We start from the raw sequence: 18814 nt of genomic DNA on the forward strand, positions 1-18814 counted from the left end.
ATGGAGGCACCAGCAGCCCCGACAGGCCGCCGCTGGCGCGCCGGCGCCCGGACCCGCGACCCCTAATGACGTTGCAGTCGATGTATTTCTTAATATCGCTTTTGGAAGAAGCAAGCCAGGTGTAAATCACACAGTATTTTACTGATGATCTGGAAACGCAAATTTAGAACAAGTAGAACATTATATAAAATTTGTTGTGTGGTCGAGCGGAACCCACCCTTCGCTCTTCCCAGATTATCGTTGCTGCACGGAATGATTGTTAAAGCACCGACGGCTTCAGAGTTCGTCTTCTCCAACGTTTGCTTTTGCAGTACATTCCGCAATCTTTTCCTTATGAGTCGTCTGTTTCGGTTTCCCGATGTAGTTTTGCTCACACCTCCCGACTTCTCTTAACCCCGAGCCACCACTAGCAGAAAATTCCGCACTGCAGTCGGGTCAATCTGCAGAGCTCGATAAGAGCATCGCGGTCGTTCCTGAGCTAATGAAACGGCCGTGTCTGTAGTTGTTCCCAGATGTCTCCCACAGAAACGGCCTCCCGGACGCCTGCATTACAGCAGTACGCCCCTACTCCCAGCCATACAATTGCATTTGAAAGCAGAATAACATGAGCTACAGAGCAACTCCGACTTTTGTGTCTGACCTACTTTTAATGATACTGTGGTCGGTTTAGTTACTACTATCGCTGCTGGACGAAGCAGACCAGTTGAAAGCCACACGGTATTCTTGTAACGAACAGGTAATGGAAATTTAGGTAAAACGATATCAAAAAAAGTTGCGTGGTGGAGCGTCACATACAGTTGGCTCTTCGTAGATGATCATTGCTGCACGGAATAATTCTTAAGGCACCGACGCCTTCAGGAGTCGTGTTTGGAAGTTTTGCTTGCAGTATATTCCGCTATCTTTTCGTTATGAGTTGGTGTTTCGGATTCCCGGTGTTCTTTTGTTTAGTGCATTTGCCTTCCCTTGATGCTAAGAAAGCACATGACGAAAGTGAAACACCACCGTCTGTTCATCTGCAGAGCGCGATGAAATTATTCACTCTACATTCATTGCCTTTAATATTCTTTCCATCAGTGGTGGGCGCTGCCTTCAGAAAGCGCTTTTCTTTCTGATTTACATGAAAGTTTGTGTTCCTCGGAGCTGGACTGCTTGGGATTACCTTCACTGCCACCGGCAAGTGGCTCGTTGGTCTGGGGGTATGATTCCTGCTTTGGGTGCAGGAGGTCCCGGGTTCAAATCCCGGACGAGCCCTACCGTTTTGACCGTGCTGAAGAGTAGGTGGAGCTCACCCACGTTTGTAGCTCTGCAATGAAGAACAGATGCGTGCCGCAGCACGCTGTGTGTGGCCCTACGGTCATGAAGGGACCGTTTGATATGGCAAGAATCTGATACCAGTAAATTACATAGGTCGATTTCTGTAGAAGAGCCGACAGTAATCTTGCATGCAACGGAAAACAAAGGTTGTCTTTGCAGAACGTGTGCACCGTGAGTGGAGACGAAGCTCAATCGTGGAGCAGTCTACCTTCATCTGATTAGCGACAACGTCAACCAAAGAGTGGGATACAAGACTGAGCGTAGTTAAGAGTTTCTCACTATTAGTTACGTTCACACTTCAACAGAGTTGTGACAAGGCGAGTGCAAAGAGATCAGGAAAGCCAGTATGAAGCGAACTTGAAGTAGTCTTGAAGAAATGGATACTAAATTTTGCAGGCCAGAATGGAGCTACGAGCGTTCTGAGTTACTGAATACCGGTGCACTATGGGAGCAAGAGCATTTGACAGTAAAATGAGGCGATATCGGTGTAGCACACGACATTTATTATCCCGCACACGCAGACGTGACGTTATCTCGGAAATGGAATCCGAAAACGGGTTTAAAAAAAGTCGTGCTTCCGCCCGGGATCGAACCGGGGACCTTCTGCGTGTAAAGCAGACGTGATAACCGCTACACCACGGAAACGACGGTTTTGCCGTTGTACTACCTGGAAAACCGTAGCTCCAACAGATTTTTCCTGCGTAAGCAAGGGCATCGGCTACGAGCTCCGTCCGATTCTAGAAGTTGCTATAGTAAAAGACAACGATAAAAACAATCAAACCGCAACAGCCAGGGAGAACGCTGGGTGAGCAGCAGCTCTGCACGGTGATACCAAGAACGGAGGCGATAGTCATGTGCATCGAGAAGGCTCGTTGGTCTAGGGGTATGATTCCTGCTTCGGGTGCAGGAGGTCCCGGGTTCAAATCCCGGACGAGCCCTTGCGTTTTGTGCAAACGTGTGGCGACTACCGGCATGCCGGCGGCTGTTCCGCGCATTTCCTGCCCTCCAGGTAAGCACAAAAACCAAGTAGCCGGTTCTGAAAGAGTTTCACGTATCATTTGAGCCATCTGCAGCCTGGTGGTTGGACGTTTGAAATTGATTTAAATGTTCACAGTAGAGATTGTAGCAAGTGTCTTGTTGAGTGCGACGAAAAAGTGATTACGCCCGGAATCGAAACGGAGACCTTCTGCCTGTTAGGCAGACGTGATAACCGCTACACCACGGAAACTGCTAAGCTCTGAGATCCACATGTGACACAACTTGCAGGACGATCACAACTTTGGCGTAAAAATCACTTTGCGGAAACGCACAATGCAGGTATTTCGCATTCGTACGCAACAATCGACAGCACCCTTGCCTGTCTGAATGCCACCACGAATAAGAGCCCAAGAAGTCGTCGGACAAGCTCGCGGCCGAGTCCTCGGTAGCATCAGCTACTCTTGCTTTCCGTACGAGCTACCGTCAATTCGCGCAGTCGCTATTGCATATGATGTCACCAAAAGCAATCACTTCGTTAGCGGCAAGGAGCCCGGGCCCAGCGGTAGCGGTAGCTCTACATGGAGGCACCAGCAGCCCCGACAGGCCGCCGCTGGCGCGCCGGCGCCCGGACCCGCGACCCCTAATGACGTTGCAGTCGATGTATTTCTTAATATCGCTTTTGGAAGAAGCAAGCCAGGTGTAAATCACACAGTATTTTACTGATGATCTGGAAACGCAAATTTAGAACAAGTAGAACATTATATAAAATTTGTTGTGTGGTCGAGCGGAACCCACCCTTCGCTCTTCCCAGATTATCGTTGCTGCACGGAATGATTGTTAAAGCACCGACGGCTTCAGAGTTCGTCTTCTCCAACGTTTGCTTTTGCAGTACATTCCGCAATCTTTTCCTTATGAGTCGTCTGTTTCGGTTTCCCGATGTAGTTTTGCTCACACCTCCCGACTTCTCTTAACCCCGAGCCACCACTAGCAGAAAATTCCGCACTGCAGTCGGGTCAATCTGCAGAGCTCGATAAGAGCATCGCGGTCGTTCCTGAGCTAATGAAACGGCCGTGTCTGTAGTTGTTCCCAGATGTCTCCCACAGAAACGGCCTCCCGGACGCCTGCATTACAGCAGTACGCCCCTACTCCCAGCCATACAATTGCATTTGAAAGCAGAATAACATGAGCTACAGAGCAACTCCGACTTTTGTGTCTGACCTACTTTTAATGATACTGTGGTCGGTTTAGTTACTACTATCGCTGCTGGACGAAGCAGACCAGTTGAAAGCCACACGGTATTCTTGTAACGAACAGGTAATGGAAATTTTGGTAAAACGATATCAAAAAAAGTTGCGTGGTGGAGCGTCACATACAGTTGGCTCTTCGTAGATGATCATTGCTGCACGGAATAATTCTTAAGGCACCGACGCCTTCAGGAGTCGTGTTTGGAAGTTTTGCTTGCAGTATATTCCGCTATCTTTTCGTTATGAGTTGGTGTTTCGGATTCCCGGTGTTCTTTTGTTTAGTGCATTTGCCTTCCCTTGATGCTAAGAAAGCACATGACGAAAGTGAAACACCACCGTCTGTTCATCTGCAGAGCGCGATGAAATTATTCACTCTACATTCATTGCCTTTAATATTCTTTCCATCAGTGGTGGGCGCTGCCTTCAGAAAGCGCTTTTCTTTCTGATTTACATGAAAGTTTGTGTTCCTCGGAGCTGGACTGCTTGGGATTACCTTCACTGCCACCGGCAAGTGGCTCGTTGGTCTGGGGGTATGATTCCTGCTTTGGGTGCAGGAGGTCCCGGGTTCAAATCCCGGACGAGCCCTACCGTTTTGACCGTGCTGAAGAGTAGGTGGAGCTCACCCACGTTTGTAGCTCTGCAATGAAGAACAGATGCGTGCCGCAGCACGCTGTGTGTGGCCCTACGGTCATGAAGGGACCGTTTGATATGGCAAGAATCTGATACCAGTAAATTACATAGGTCGATTTCTGTAGAAGAGCCGACAGTAATCTTGCATGCAACGGAAAACAAAGGTTGTCTTTGCAGAACGTGTGCACCGTGAGTGGAGACGAAGCTCAATCGTGGAGCAGTCTACCTTCATCTGATTAGCGACAACGTCAACCAAAGAGTGGGATACAAGACTGAGCGTAGTTAAGAGTTTCTCACTATTAGTTACGTTCACACTTCAACAGAGTTGTGACAAGGCGAGTGCAAAGAGATCAGGAAAGCCAGTATGAAGCGAACTTGAAGTAGTCTTGAAGAAATGGATACTAAATTTTGCAGGCCAGAATGGAGCTACGAGCGTTCTGAGTTACTGAATACCGGTGCACTATGGGAGCAAGAGCATTTGACAGTAAAATGAGGCGATATCGGTGTAGCACACGACATTTATTATCCCGCACACGCAGACGTGACGTTATCTCGGAAATGGAATCCGAAAACGGGTTTAAAAAAAGTCGTGCTTCCGCCCGGGATCGAACCGGGGACCTTCTGCGTGTAAAGCAGACGTGATAACCGCTACACCACGGAAACGACGGTTTTGCCGTTGTACTACCTGGAAAACCGTAGCTCCAACAGATTTTTCCTGCGTAAGCAAGGGCATCGGCTACGAGCTCCGTCCGATTCTAGAAGTTGCTATAGTAAAAGACAACGATAAAAACAATCAAACCGCAACAGCCAGGGAGAACGCTGGGTGAGCAGCAGCTCTGCACGGTGATACCAAGAACGGAGGAGATACTCATGTGCATCGAGAGGGCTCGTTGGTCTAGGGGTATGATTCCTGCTTCGGGTGCAGGAGGTCCCGGGTTCAAATCCCGGACGAGCCCTTTGCGTTTTGTGCAAACGTGTGGCGACTACCGGCATGCCGGCGGCTGTTCCGCGCATTTCCTGCCCTCCAGGTAAGCACAAAAACCAAGTAGCCGGTTCTGAAAGAGTTTCACGTATCATTTGAGCCATCTGCAGCCTGGTGGTTGGACGTTTGAAATTGATTTAAATGTTCACAGTAGAGATTGTAGCAAGTGTCTTGTTGAGTGCGACGAAAAAGTGATTACGCCCGGAATCGAAACGGAGACCTTCTGCCTGTTAGGCAGACGTGATAACCGCTACACCACGGAAACTGCTAAGCTCTGAGATCCACATGTGACACAACTTGCAGGACGATCACAACTTTGGCGTAAAAATCACTTTGCGGAAACGCACAATGCAGGTATTTCGCATTCGTACGCAACAATCGACAGCACCCTTGCCTGTCTGAATGCCACCACGAATAAGAGCCCAAGAAGTCGTCGGACAAGCTCGCGGCCGAGTCCTCGGTAGCATCAGCTACTCTTGCTTTCCGTACGAGCTACCGTCAATTCGCGCAGTCGCTATTGCATATGATGTCACCAAAAGCAATCACTTCGTTAGCGGCAAGGAGCCCGGGCCCAGCGGTAGCTCTACATGGAGGCACCAGCAGCCCCGACAGGCCGCCGCTGGCGCGCCGGCGCCCGGACCCGCGACCCCTAATGACGTTGCAGTCGATGTATTTCTTAATAACGCTTTTGGAAGAAGCAAGCCAGGTGTAAATCACACAGTATTTTACTGATGATCTGGAAACGCAAATTTAGAACAAGTAGAACATTATATAAAATTTTGTTGTGTGGTCGAGCGGAACCCACCCTTCGCTCTTCCCAGATTATCGTTGCTGCACGGAATGATTGTTAAAGCACCGACGGCTTCAGAGTTCGTCTTCTCCAACGTTTGCTTTTGCAGTACATTCCGCAATCTTTTCCTTATGAGTCGTCTGTTTCGGTTTCCCGATGTAGTTTTGCTCACACCTCCCGACTTCTCTTAACCCCGAACCACCACTAGCAGAAAATTCCGCACTGCAGTCCGGTCAATCTGCAGAGCTCGATAAGAGCATCGCGGTCGTTCCTGAGCTAATGAAACGGCCGTGTCTGTAGTTGTTCCCAGATGTCTCCCACAGAAACGGCCTCCCGGACGCCTGCATTACAGGAGTACGCCCCTACTCCCAGCCATACAATTGCATTTGAAAGCAGAATAACATGAGCTACAGAGCAACTCCGACTTTTGTGTCTGACCTACTTTTAATGATACTGTGGTCGGTTTAGTTACTACTATCGCTGCTGGACGAAGCAGACCAGTTGAAAGCCACACGGTATTCTTGTAACGAACAGGTAATGGAAATTTAGGTAAAACGATATCAAAAAAAGTTGCGTGGTGGAGCGACACATACAGTTGGCTCTTCGTAGACGATCATTGCTGCACGGAATAATTCTTAAGGCACCGACGCCTTCAGGAGTCGTGTTTGGAAGTTTTGCTTGCAGTATATTCCGCTATCTTTTCGTTATGAGTTGGTGTTTCGGATTCCCGGTGTTCTTTTGTTTAGTGCATTTGCCTTCCCTTGATGCTAAGAAAGCACATGACGAAAGTGAAACACCACCGTCTGTTCATCTGCAGAGCGCGATGAAATTATTCACTCTACATTCATTGCCTTTAATATTCTTTCCATCAGTGGTGGGCGCTGCCTTCAGAAAGCGCTTTTCTTTCTGATTTACATGAAAGTTTGTGTTCCTCGGAGCTGGACTGCTTGGGATTACCTTCACTGCCACTGGCAAGTGGCTCGTTGGTCTGGGGGTATGATTCCTGCTTTGGGTGCAGGAGGTCCCGGGTTCAAATCCCGGACGAGCCCTACCGTTTTGACCGTGCTGAAGAGTAGGTGGAGCTCACCCACGTTTGTAGCTCTGCAATGAAGAACAGATGCGTGCCGCAGCACGCTGTGTGTGGCCCTACGGTCATGAAGGGACCGTTTGATATGGCAAGAATCTGATACCAGTAAATTACATAGGTCGATTTCTGTAGAAGAGCCGACAGTAATCTTGCATGCAACGGAAAACAAAGGTTGTCTTTGCAGAACGTGTGCACCGTGAGTGGAGACGAAGCTCAATCGTGGAGCAGTCTACCTTCATCTGATTAGCGACAACGTCAACCAAAGAGTGGGATACAAGACTGAGCGTAGTTAAGAGTTTCTCACTATTAGTTACGTTCACACTTCAACAGAGTTGTGACAAGGCGAGTGCAAAGAGATCAGGAAAGCCAGTATGAAGCGAACTTGAAGTAGTCTTGAAGAAATGGATACTAAATTTTGCAGGCCAGAATGGAGCTACGAGCGTTCTGAGTTACTGAATACCGGTGCACTATGGGAGCAAGAGCATTTGACAGTAAAATGAGGCGATATCGGTGTAGCACACGACATTTATTATCCCGCACACGCAGACGTGACGTTATCTCGGAAATGGAATCCGAAAACGGGTTTAAAAAAAGTCGTGCTTCCGCCCGGGATCGAACCGGGGACCTTCTGCGTGTAAAGCAGACGTGATAACCGCTACACCACGGAAACGACGGTTTTGCCGTTGTACTACCTGGAAAACCGTAGCTCCAACAGATTTTTCCTGCGTAAGCAAGGGCATCGGCTACGAGCTCCGTCCGATTCTAGAAGTTGCTATAGTAAAAGACAACGATAAAAACAATCAAACCGCAACAGCCAGGGAGAACGCTGGGTGAGCAGCAGCTCTGCACGGTGATACCAAGAACGGAGGCGATAGTTATGTGCATCGAGAAGGCTCGTTGGTCTATCAGTCTGGCTTTAGCCGTCGCCGCGGTCGGACGTGCTTGTTGTTTACTCCGCGTACGTTAGCGCTATCGCCGGTGTTTGGTGTTTACGTGAAGTTAGCTGTACATTTTCGCTGTTATTTTTTGAGTGGTGTCTCTGATAAGTGTTTTTATAGTGCTTTCGTCCGTTCCACGTCTCGTGCTTCGCCGCAATTTCGGTTGTTGCCGGAATTTCGTCGGAACCGACGACCATGTCTGACACCGTCAGGAAGAATACTTTAGTCTTCTCGTTCGAGAAAGAAACACGGCCGGTCCAACCCACTGCGCTGGAAATCCACGATTGGCTGACTGAGGTAATCGGTATAAATTCTGACTCTGTTCATACCACGCAATTAGATGCTGAAAAATACTGTGTTTTTGTTAAATTTCTGAACTCAGTGACAGTTGATAAGTTGCTTGCAAAATGGGGTAATTCCGTCGAATTTGTTCATCGAGACGGTTCAAAAAGTAATGTCTCTGTACGAAAAGCTGATATCATGTACACCAATGTCAGGATTTTGAATGTTCCAATTGAAATTGATAATCAGTTGATCAAGGACGCTCTATCTAAATATGGCGAAGTTAAATCTATCTATAACGAAAGATGGTCGAAGCTATACAAGATACAGTGTTTTAATGGCATTAGATCCGTTGAAATGGAGGTGAAAGCCAACATTCCGTCCCATATATCCGTTGCAGGCCATAAAGCACATGTTGTGTATTCTGGTCAGGAGCGCACGTGCAATATTTGCAATGAGACAGGTCATTTCCGACAAGATTGTCCGCGCCGTGTTTTTGTTCTTCGGAACAATCTAACACAGCGTCAAAAACTGACCCTCAGCGATGTCATACCAAATAGCACTTCCCTTCTTTCGGTTAACGACAGTGGTGCATGTACTTCTGCAGTGCCCGCCATAACTACTACGGAGTTCCCTCCCCTGAGCGTCATTACATCACACCCTTCTGTTCCCGATTGCGATCTCCAGAATAAGAAGCGACCGTTGGAAACGACCGCTGACGGCTCGGACGGCGAGTCCGCCCGTAATTCGCCTTCCACCCGCAAGCAGAAGCAGTGTCATGCGGATGTGCTCGAGGAAACAAACAGTACATGTATTGACGTGACGACAGCCGCTGAGGCAACCCGGCCGCTGTCGGCGGCTGAACAGGTACAAACGGTCCACGGAGGGGACGCAGTAACGATTGTCGCGGAGACGGAAGAGGCGCACTCCGAAGCACAAGAGGTGACGGAGCGGAACCCAACTCAAGAACTTACAGACCCACAAACCGCCGACTCAGTCAGTGCTCTGGAGCTCGTGACGGAAGAACAAGGAAATGGCACTCGTAAAAAGGACGCTGTTGAGGCAGCTTCGGTCACAACGGTGGTAAAGATAGACAATCCGAATGACGGCGCGTTGAACCAAGATGTCCGAAGACGCCGACTCAAACCGCAACCTACTCTCAAAGCTTCCCGTAACCAAAGCAAACAACAACCAGCACAAGAGGAAGTGACGGCCAAGAACGTCTTGTATGAAATCATCACGGAAAGACCTAAGGAGGTACCTTCAAGTGACATTAGTGATGCAAAGCCCCTCGGTAAAACTAAAACCCGAGATGTTCGGAATCCTGCACCAAAATGAGGCTGTAAGATGAAAAAAAAAAAGGATTTTGTTGAACCAGTTTCATTTCTAATTGTACTACTGTCTTAGTCATATTTCAGAGGAACCAGATGAAGTGTTTACCGAGCTTCAAATACTGACTATTCTTTTAGATGTTTGTTTAAGCAGAGTCGTTTCTCCCTTCTAGAAGCTGCACATCTCTTTTTTTTTTTTTTATTAATATTTTGTTATCTTTTTAATCACTTATTTACTTTTTATGCAAACTAAATGTCCCAGGCATATACAATTACGACTATCAATATTAACAGGATTACATCCGTGACTAAAGTTACAGCGCTCAAGGATTATTTATATGAGTCAGGGACGGACATTGCTTTCCTACAGGAAGTAGTGCTGACTAATCTTACAGTGCCTGGATATTTGGCGATTTTAAATGTCTCACTTGACACCAACGTCGGTACAGCAATTTTAGTCAGGGAGGGGATTCCTGTCTCGGATATCGAGAGGTTGGACTCCGGCAGAGCGATAGGTATAAAAGTCTTTGGTTCTACCCTTATCAATCTGTATGCCCCTTCTGGCACATCCAATAGAATGGAAAGAGCACAGTTCTATAAAGAAGAAATCATTTATTTATTACGGAAAAACCCAAAAGATCTTATAATAGGCGGTGATTTTAATTGTGTGATAAATAAGAAAGACCAGGTTCCGAATTTTGATAACTGCATTGAACTGAAGCGTTTCGTCACTGTTTTACAGCTTAAAGATGCTTGGGAAATAATGTATCCCACATTTGTGGCATTTACATTCCTAGGTCCTCACTCACGTAGCAGGATCGACAGACTCTACATATCGCAAAGTCTAGTTAGCTCCTTCATTAAAGCAGAGACGATTCCAGTTTACTTTTCTGATCATAGCTCCGTGCTAGCTTCCATCAACCTTACTGCGCAACCCACTCGCCGTTTTAGAAGTTCATGGCACCTTAATACGTCACTGATGCAGGACGACGGATTAGAAGAAAGTTTGACAGAAGCGTGGGCATTGTGCCTCCGCTCTGCAGATAGACACGTCTCAGTACTAGACTGGTGGTGCAACAGGGCAAAGCCTAAACTGAGAAAAGTTCTCATCCAGTATAGTGTACAACGATCGAAAGACTTGAAAAATTCCATAGAATTTTATTATACCATGCTGCGAAATTTATATGAGCAGGCAAACACTTCCAACGTCCGTCTGGCAGATATCAAGCAAACTAAGGCCAAATTGCTCAGTCTTAAAAGACAGCAGATGGAGGGTCTGAAATTAAAATCCAAGGCTAAGACAGTCGTGGAGGATGAACATGCTTCCTTGTACCATCTACTGAAGCACGAAAGAAACAGGAGACGCACCTTCATTGATGGACTTCAGTCTGAAACTGGCGAGACACTCACGACTCAGAGAGACATCGTCAATGCAGTGCACAAATATTACGAAGACCTATACACTGCCAACCCGGTATGTGAAGAGTCCTTCGATGAGTTCCTTAGTTCCATAGCTCCACAGGTCTCGGACGAGGAAAACGAAGACCTTCTCGTTGAGTGTACTAACGAAGATATCCACAGAATCATCTGCAAATCTCCTCTGAGGAAATCGCCGGGACCGGATGGTTTGCCTGTTGAATTTTATAAACGATACTGGCCACTGATTGGTGACATGTTTACCCGAATGACGAACGAGGTGCTTCAGGGAAAGCATTTACCTGCTGTTTTTAAAGAGAGCACAATAGTACTAATCCCAAAAAATGCTGCAAAAAGAAACCTCAACAACTTTCGTCCTATCTCCCTGTTAAACTCCGATTATAAAATCATCGGCAGAATTTTAAACAACAGACTCTCACAGTTGGCCAAAAAGATAGTAAGTCCATACCAGTCCTGTGTGCCTACCAAGAGCATTTTCAAAAGCATAGCTGAATATAGAGATATAATTGCAATCACTGCTGTGACCACCATAAAATGTGCTATCATGTTTATTGACTTCCAGAAAGCATTTGATCGTGTGGATCATAGATTCCTTAGTGCCACACTGAACAAAATAGGTTTTAATGAGCGAGTCGTAAGTGTGATCAGAAATGTTGCAACAGGCATCAGCGCTTGTATATCAGTTAACTGCCAGAGGACAAAGCAGATTCAGATCAGGCGCGGCGTTCCTCAAGGAAGCCCCCTCTCCATGTTCCTATTCGTGCTTTCATTAGAACCTTTCCTCCGCAGTGTTCATGCCACTCTAACTGGCATCACATTATCTGGTCACCGAACAGTCATAAACGCCTATGCCGATGATGTCGGAGTCGTCCTGCGAAATCCCGACGACATTTTGAAATTGGAAACGTTAATTAAATGTACTGTAGAGTCTCCGGAGCAGGTGTCAACGCAAACAAAAGCAAACTCCTAAACCTGCGGGGTTTTCAACATACCACCTTAGCCTGGGCCACAATGGTCACCCAATGCAAAGCACTAGGAATAACACTGACACCTTGTCCGTTAAAAATGGCAGCTATCAATTGGAGAAATACGTCGGGACAACTTCTTGGAACAACAAGAGAAAACCTCCACCGTAACATGAACCAAGTTCAGAGGGTGATTTTCATTAACCACTGCATTCTCTCCAGGAGTTACTTTATAGCACAGATCTTCCCACTACCGAAAATGATTGGAAAAAAGATAATGTCTACCATTGCCAGCTATCTTTGGAGAGGGGATATATTCAGAGTCGACGCAAAAACTGCGACCTTAGATCCCAGGAATGGAGGTTTGGGGTTAGTTGACATCCGAAATAAGGCGTCTGCGCTTTTTATAAAAAGGACCGCCACTATCCTTAGCGACCACGCTGATAGCATTACAACTAAATTATTTGAAGTTGTCAGGCCTGCCAGTTTACAGGCGCCGGTGAATGTGCAAAAAATAAATAACCGGCTCCAGTACGTTCGTGTATATTTTGTGGAATTCAGCTATCTCGGCGGTGTCATCATCAACTCACGACGGATCACGGCCCGCGATATTCTGTGCCATCGAAAGAAAATGGAGGGGAGAAACAAATTGGAAAGTAAATACCCACACACTGATTGGGACGCCATATGGAAAAATATTAATATGCGTGGTCTACCATCGGACGTCAAGTCAGCGTGGTATAAAACAGTGAATGAGACCGTAAGCACCAATGAAAGGTTACATGCAATCGGCGTTAGCGACACGAACCTATGTCTCAAATGTAAATTGATCGACACGTTAGTGCACAGATTCACGTGCGGTGGCAATCTACAACTCTGTAATTGGATTAGGGAACAACTGGCTTTTCTTACGAGATCTTCGGTGGAAAATTTTCCCCCTGTTACATTCCTCAGGCCTCAGACTTGCTATTTTCCAGCAGCAAAAAACAACTCGGTCCATTGGTTAATGGGTCACTATGTGAATTACGTAATTAATCACCTGGGAAATGACAATTCCACTGATTTTTACATGTACTTGAAGTGTGCTTTTTATAACGCCCTGAAATATAAAGACCACAAGAAAAACTACGGCAATATGCTTAAAATTGTATTCGAGCGACTGGGCATTGGTTGACAAGCCGACGAGATAAACAAAAATCGTTTATTTAAGCGAAACGACGCTTAAACAAAAACAATTGGTGAGAAGTACAATTTTACAGTTTCATATTACAATCACTTATCCTGTGCTGGCAAAGAAGGCAAATAAAATAAAAAATAAAAAAAAAAAAAGGGTATGATTCCTGCTTCGGGTGCAGGAGGTCCCGGGTTCAAATCCCGGACGAGCCCTTGCGTTTTGTGCAAACGTGTGGCGACTACCGGCATGCCGGCGGCTGTTCCGCGCATTTCCTGCCCTCCAGGTAAGCACAAAAACCAAGTAGCCGGTTCTGAAAGAGTTTCACGTATCATTTGAGCCATCTGCAGCCTGGTGGTTGGACGTTTGAAATTGATTTAAATGTTCACAGTAGAGATTGTAGCAAGTGTCTTGTTGAGTGCGACGAAAAAGTGATTACGCCCGGAATCGAAACGGAGACCTTCTGCCTGTTAGGCAGACGTGATAACCGCTACACCACGGAAACTGCTAAGCTCTGAGATCCACATGTGACACAACTTGCAGGACGATCACAACTTTGGCGTAAAAATCACTTTGCGGAAACGCACAATGCAGGTATTTCGCATTCGTACGCAACAATCGACAGCACCCTTGCCTGTCTGAATGCCACCACGAATAAGAGCCCAAGAAGTCGTCGGACAAGCTCGCGGCCGAGTCCTCGGTAGCATCAGCTACTCTTGCTTTCCGTACGAGCTACCGTCAATTCGCGCAGTCGCTATCGCATATGATGTCACCAAAAGCAATCACTTCGTTAGCGGCAAGGAGCCCGGGCCCAGCGGTAGCTCTACATGGAGGCACCAGCAGCCCCGACAGGCCGCCGCTGGCGCGCCGGCGCCCGGACCCGCGACCCCTAATGACGTTGCAGTCGATGTATTTCTTAATATCGCTTTTGGAAGAAGCAAGCCAGGTGTAAATCACACAGTATTTTACTGATGATCTGGAAACGCAAATTTAGAACAAGTAGAACATTATATAAAATTTGTTGTGTGGTCGAGCGGAACCCACCCTTCGCTCTTCCCAGATTATCGTTGCTGCACGGAATGATTGTTAAAGCACCGACGGCTTCAGAGTTCGTCTTCTCCAACGTTTGCTTTTGCAGTACATTCCGCAATCTTTTCCTTATGAGTCGTCTGTTTCGGTTTCCCGATGTAGTTTTGCTCACACCTCCCGACTTCTCTTAACCCCGAGCCACCACTAGCAGAAAATTCCGCACTGCAGTCCGGTCAATCTGCAGAGCTCGATAAGAGCATCGCGGTCGTTCCTGAGCTAATGAAACGGCCGTGTCTGTAGTTGTTCCCAGATGTCTCCCATAGAAACGGCCTCCCGGACGCCTGCATTACAGGAGTACGCCCCTACTCCCAGCCATACAATTGCATTTGAAAGCAGAATAACATGAGCTACAGAGCAACTCCGACTTTTGTGTCTGACCTACTTTTAATGATACTGTGGTCGGTTTAGTTACTACTATCGCTGCTGGACGAAGCAGACCAGTTGAAAGCCACACGGTATTCTTGTAACGAACAGGTAATGGAAATTTAGGTAAAACGATATCAAAAAAAGTTGCGTGGTGGAGCGACACATACAGTTGGCTCTTCGTAGATGATCATTGCTGCACGGAATAATTCTTAAGGCACCGACACCTTCAGGAGTCGTGTTTGGAAGTTTTGCTTGCAGTATATTCCGCTATCTTTTCGTTATGAGTTGGTGTTTCGGATTCCCGGTGTTCTTTTGTTTCGTGCATTTGCCTTCCCTTGATGCTAAGAAAGCACATGACGAAAGTGAAACACCACCGTCTGTTCATCTGCAGAGCGCGATGAAATTATTCACTCTACATTCATTGCCTTTAATATTCTTTCCATCAGTGGTGGGCGCTGCCTTCAGAAAGCGCTTTTCTTTCTGATTTACATGAAAGTTTGTGTTCCTCGGAGCTGGACTGCTTGGGATTACCTTCACTGCCACTGGCAAGTGGCTCGTTGGTCTGGGGGTATGATTCCTGCTTTGGGTGCAGGAGGTCCCGGGTTCAAATCCCGGACGAGCCCTACCGTTTTGACCGTGCTGAAGAGTAGGTGGAGCTCACCCACGTTTGTAGCTCTGCAATGAAGAACAGATGCGTGCCGCAGCACGCTGTGTGTGGCCCTACGGTCATGAAGGGACCGTTTGATATGGCAAGAATCTGATACCAGTAAATTACATAGGTCGATTTCTGTAGAAGAGCCGACAGTAATCTTGCATGCAACGGAAAACAAAGGTTGTCTTTGCAGAACGTGTGCACCGTGAGTGGAGACGAAGCTCAATCGTGGAGCAGTCTACCTTCATCTGATTAGCGACAACGTCAACCAAAGAGTGGGATACAAGACTGAGCGTAGTTAAGAGTTTCTCACTATTATTTACGTTCACACTTCAACAGAGTTGTGACAAGGCGAGTGCAAAGAGATCAGGAAAGCCAGTATGAAGCGAACTCGAAGTAGTCTTGAAGAAATGGATACTAAATTTTGCAGGCCAGAATGGAGCTACGAGCGTTCTGAGTTACTGAATACCGGTGCACTATGGGAGCAAGAGCATTTGACAGTAAAATGAGGCGATATCGGTGTAGCACACGACATTTATTATCCCGCACACGCAGACGTGACGTTATCTCGGAAATGGAATCCGAAAACGGGTTTAAAAAAAGTCGTGCTTCCGCCCGGGATCGAACCGGGGACCTTCTGCGTGTAAAGCAGACGTGATAACCGCTACACCACGGAAACGACGGTTTTGCCGTTGTACTACCTGGAAAACCGTAGCTCCAACAGATTTTTCCTGCGTAAGCAAGGGCATCGGCTACGAGCTCCGTCCGATTCTAGAAGTTGCTATAGTAAAAGACAACGATAAAAACAATCAAACCGCAACAGCCAGGGAGAACGCTGGGTGAGCAGCAGCTCTGCACGGTGATATCAAGAACGGAGGCGATAGTTATGTGCATCGAGAAGGCTCGTTGGTCTAGGGGTATGATTCCTGCTTCGGGTGCAGGAGGTCCCGGGTTCAAATCCCGGACGAGCCCTTGCATTTTGTGCAAACGTGTGGCGACTACCGGCATGCCGGCGGCTGTTCCGCGCATTTCCTGCCCTCCAGGAAAGCACAAAAACCAAGTAGCCGGTTCTGAAAGAGTTTCACGTATCATTTGAGCCATCTGCAGCCTGGTGGTTGGACGTTTGAAATTGATTTAAATGTTCACAGTAGAGATTGTAGCAAGTGTCTTGTTGAGTGCGACGAAAAAGTGATTACGCCCGGAATCGAAACGGAGACCTTCTGCCTGTTAGGCAGACGTGATAACCGCTACACCACGGAAACTGCTAAGCTCTGAGATCCACATGTGACACAACTTGCAGGACGATCACAACTTTGGCGTAAAAATCACTTTGCGGAAACGCACAATGCAGGTATTTCGCATTCGTACGCAACAATCGACAGCACCCTTGCCTGTCTGAATGCCACCACGAATAAGAGCCCAAGAAGTCGTCGGACAAGCTTGCGGCCGAGTCCTCGGTAGCATCAGCTACTCTTGCTTTCCGTACGAGCTACCGTCAATTCGCGCAGTCGCTATTGCATATGATGTCACCAAAAGCAATCACTTCGTTAGCGGCAAGGAGCCCGGGCCCAGCGGTAGCTCTACATGGAGGCACCAGCAGCCCCGACAGGCCGCCGCTGGCGCGCCGGCGCCCGGACCCGCGACCCCTAATGACGTTGCAGTCGATGTATTTCTTAATATCGCTTTTGGAAGAAGCAAGCCAGGTGTAAATCACACAGTATTTTACTGATGATCTGGAAACGCAAATTTAGAACAAGTAGAACATTATATAAAATTTGTTGTGTGGTCGAGCGGAACCCACCCTTCGCTCTTCCCAGATTATCGTTGCTGCACGGAATGATTGTTAAAGCACCGACGGCTTCAGAGTTCGTCTTCTCCAACGTTTGCTTTTGCAGTACATTCCGCAATCTTTTCCTTATGAGTCGTCTGTTTCGGTTTCCCGATGTAGTTTTGCTCACACCTCCCGACTTCTCTTAACCCCGAGCCACCACTAGCAGAAAATTCCGCACTGCAGTCCGGTCAATCTGCAGAGCTCGATAAGAGCATCGCGGTCGTTCCTGAGCTAATGAAACGGCCGTGTCTGTAGTTGTTCCCAGATGTCTCCCACAGAAACGGCCTCCCGGACGCCTGCATTACAGGAGTACGCCCCTACTCCCAGCCATACAATTGCATTTGAAAGCAGAATAACATGAGCTACAGAGCAACTCCGACTTTTGTGTCTGACCTACTTTTAATGATACTGTGGTCGGTTTAGTTACTACTATCGCTGCTGGACGAAGCAGACCAGTTGAAAGCCACACGGTATTCTTGTAACGAACAGGTAATGGAAATTTAGGTAAAACGATATCAAAAAAAGTTGCGTGGTGGAGCGACACATACAGTTTGCTCTTCGTAGATGATCATTGCTGCACGGAATAATTCTTAAGGCACCGACGCCTTCAGGAGTCGTGTTTGGAAGTTTTGCTTGCAGTATATTCCGCTATCTTTTCGTTATGAGTTGGTGTTTCGGATTCCCGGTGTTCTTTTGTTTAGTGCATTTGCCTTCCCTTGATGCTAAGAAAGCACATGACGAAAGTGAAACACCACCGTCTGTTCATCTGCAGAGCGCGATGAAATTATTCACTCTACATTCATTGCCTTTAATATTCTTTCCATCAGTGGTGGGCGCTGCCTTCAGAAAGCGCTTTTCTTTCTGATTTACATGAAAGTTTGTGTTCCTCGGAGCTGGACTGCTTGGGATTACCTTCACTGCCACTGGCAAGTGGCTCGTTGGTCTGGGGGTATGATTCCTGCTTTGGGTGCAGGAGGTCCCGGGTTCAAATCCCGGACGAGCCCTACCGTTTTGACCGTGCTGAAGAGTAGGTGGAGCTCACCCACGTTTGTAGCTCTGCAATGAAGAACAGATGCGTGCCGCAGCACGCTGTGTGTGGCCCTACGGTCATGAAGGGACCGTTTGATATGGCAAGAATCTGATACCAGTAAATTACATAGGTCGATTTCTGTAGAAGAGCCGACAGTAATCTTGCATGCAACGGAAAACAGAGGTTGTCTTTGCAGAACGTGTGCACCGTGAGTGGAGACGAAGCTCAATCGTGGAGCAGTCTACCTTCATCTGATTAGCGACAACGTCAACCAAAGAGTGGGATACAAGACTGAGCGTAGTTAAGAGTTTCTCACTATTATTTACGTTCACACTTCAACAGAGTTGTGACAAGGCGAGTGCAAAGAGATCAGGAAAGCCAGTATGAAGCGAACTTGAAGTAGTCTTGAAGAAATGGATACTAAATTTTGCAGGCCAGAATGGAGCTACGAGCGTTCTGAGTTACTGAATACCGGTGCACTATGGGAGCAAGAGCATTTGACAGTAAAATGAGGCGATATCGGTGTAGCACACGACATTTATTATCCCGCACACGCAGACGTGACGTTATCTCGGAAATGGAATCCGAAAACGGGTTTAAAAAAAGTCGTGCTTCCGCCCGGGATCGAACCGGGGACCTTCTGCGTGTAAAGCAGACGTGATAACCGCTACACCACGGAAACGACGGTTTTGCCGTT

At 47.3% G+C, this 18814-nt stretch overlaps 13 non-coding genes across 13 annotated transcripts; 8 read left to right on the forward strand and 5 right to left on the reverse strand.

The window, feature by feature from the left end:
* The first annotated feature begins 1179 nt into the window (after window positions 1-1179).
* On the forward strand, window positions 1180-1251 carry Trnap-ugg (transfer RNA proline (anticodon UGG)). The gene has a single exon. It is a non-coding gene; the product is annotated as a tRNA-Pro (tRNA).
* Window positions 1252-1886: 635 nt separating this feature from the next.
* Window positions 1887-1959, reverse strand: Trnav-uac (transfer RNA valine (anticodon UAC)). The gene has a single exon. It is a non-coding gene; the product is annotated as a tRNA-Val (tRNA).
* Window positions 1960-2180: 221 nt separating this feature from the next.
* Window positions 2181-2252, forward strand: Trnap-cgg (transfer RNA proline (anticodon CGG)). Its single transcript has one exon. It is a non-coding gene; the product is annotated as a tRNA-Pro (tRNA).
* A 1797-nt stretch (window positions 2253-4049) lies between these two features.
* Trnap-ugg (transfer RNA proline (anticodon UGG)) lies at window positions 4050-4121 on the forward strand. Its single transcript has one exon. It is a non-coding gene; the product is annotated as a tRNA-Pro (tRNA).
* A 635-nt stretch (window positions 4122-4756) lies between these two features.
* On the reverse strand, window positions 4757-4829 carry Trnav-uac (transfer RNA valine (anticodon UAC)). Its single transcript has one exon. It is a non-coding gene; the product is annotated as a tRNA-Val (tRNA).
* Window positions 4830-5050: 221 nt separating this feature from the next.
* Window positions 5051-5122, forward strand: Trnap-cgg (transfer RNA proline (anticodon CGG)). Its single transcript has one exon. It is a non-coding gene; the product is annotated as a tRNA-Pro (tRNA).
* A 1793-nt stretch (window positions 5123-6915) lies between these two features.
* Window positions 6916-6987, forward strand: Trnap-ugg (transfer RNA proline (anticodon UGG)). Its single transcript has one exon. It is a non-coding gene; the product is annotated as a tRNA-Pro (tRNA).
* A 635-nt stretch (window positions 6988-7622) lies between these two features.
* Window positions 7623-7695, reverse strand: Trnav-uac (transfer RNA valine (anticodon UAC)). Its single transcript has one exon. It is a non-coding gene; the product is annotated as a tRNA-Val (tRNA).
* A 7460-nt stretch (window positions 7696-15155) lies between these two features.
* Window positions 15156-15227, forward strand: Trnap-ugg (transfer RNA proline (anticodon UGG)). The gene has a single exon. It is a non-coding gene; the product is annotated as a tRNA-Pro (tRNA).
* A 635-nt stretch (window positions 15228-15862) lies between these two features.
* Window positions 15863-15935, reverse strand: Trnav-uac (transfer RNA valine (anticodon UAC)). Its single transcript has one exon. It is a non-coding gene; the product is annotated as a tRNA-Val (tRNA).
* Window positions 15936-16156: 221 nt separating this feature from the next.
* Trnap-cgg (transfer RNA proline (anticodon CGG)) lies at window positions 16157-16228 on the forward strand. Its single transcript has one exon. It is a non-coding gene; the product is annotated as a tRNA-Pro (tRNA).
* Window positions 16229-18019: 1791 nt separating this feature from the next.
* On the forward strand, window positions 18020-18091 carry Trnap-ugg (transfer RNA proline (anticodon UGG)). Its single transcript has one exon. It is a non-coding gene; the product is annotated as a tRNA-Pro (tRNA).
* Window positions 18092-18726: 635 nt separating this feature from the next.
* On the reverse strand, window positions 18727-18799 carry Trnav-uac (transfer RNA valine (anticodon UAC)). The gene has a single exon. It is a non-coding gene; the product is annotated as a tRNA-Val (tRNA).
* Window positions 18800-18814: the final 15 nt, after the last annotated feature.

This window comes from Schistocerca gregaria, chromosome 2 (genome assembly GCF_023897955.1).
Source record: "Schistocerca gregaria isolate iqSchGreg1 chromosome 2, iqSchGreg1.2, whole genome shotgun sequence".
NCBI lineage: Eukaryota > Metazoa > Arthropoda > Insecta > Orthoptera > Acrididae > Schistocerca > Schistocerca gregaria.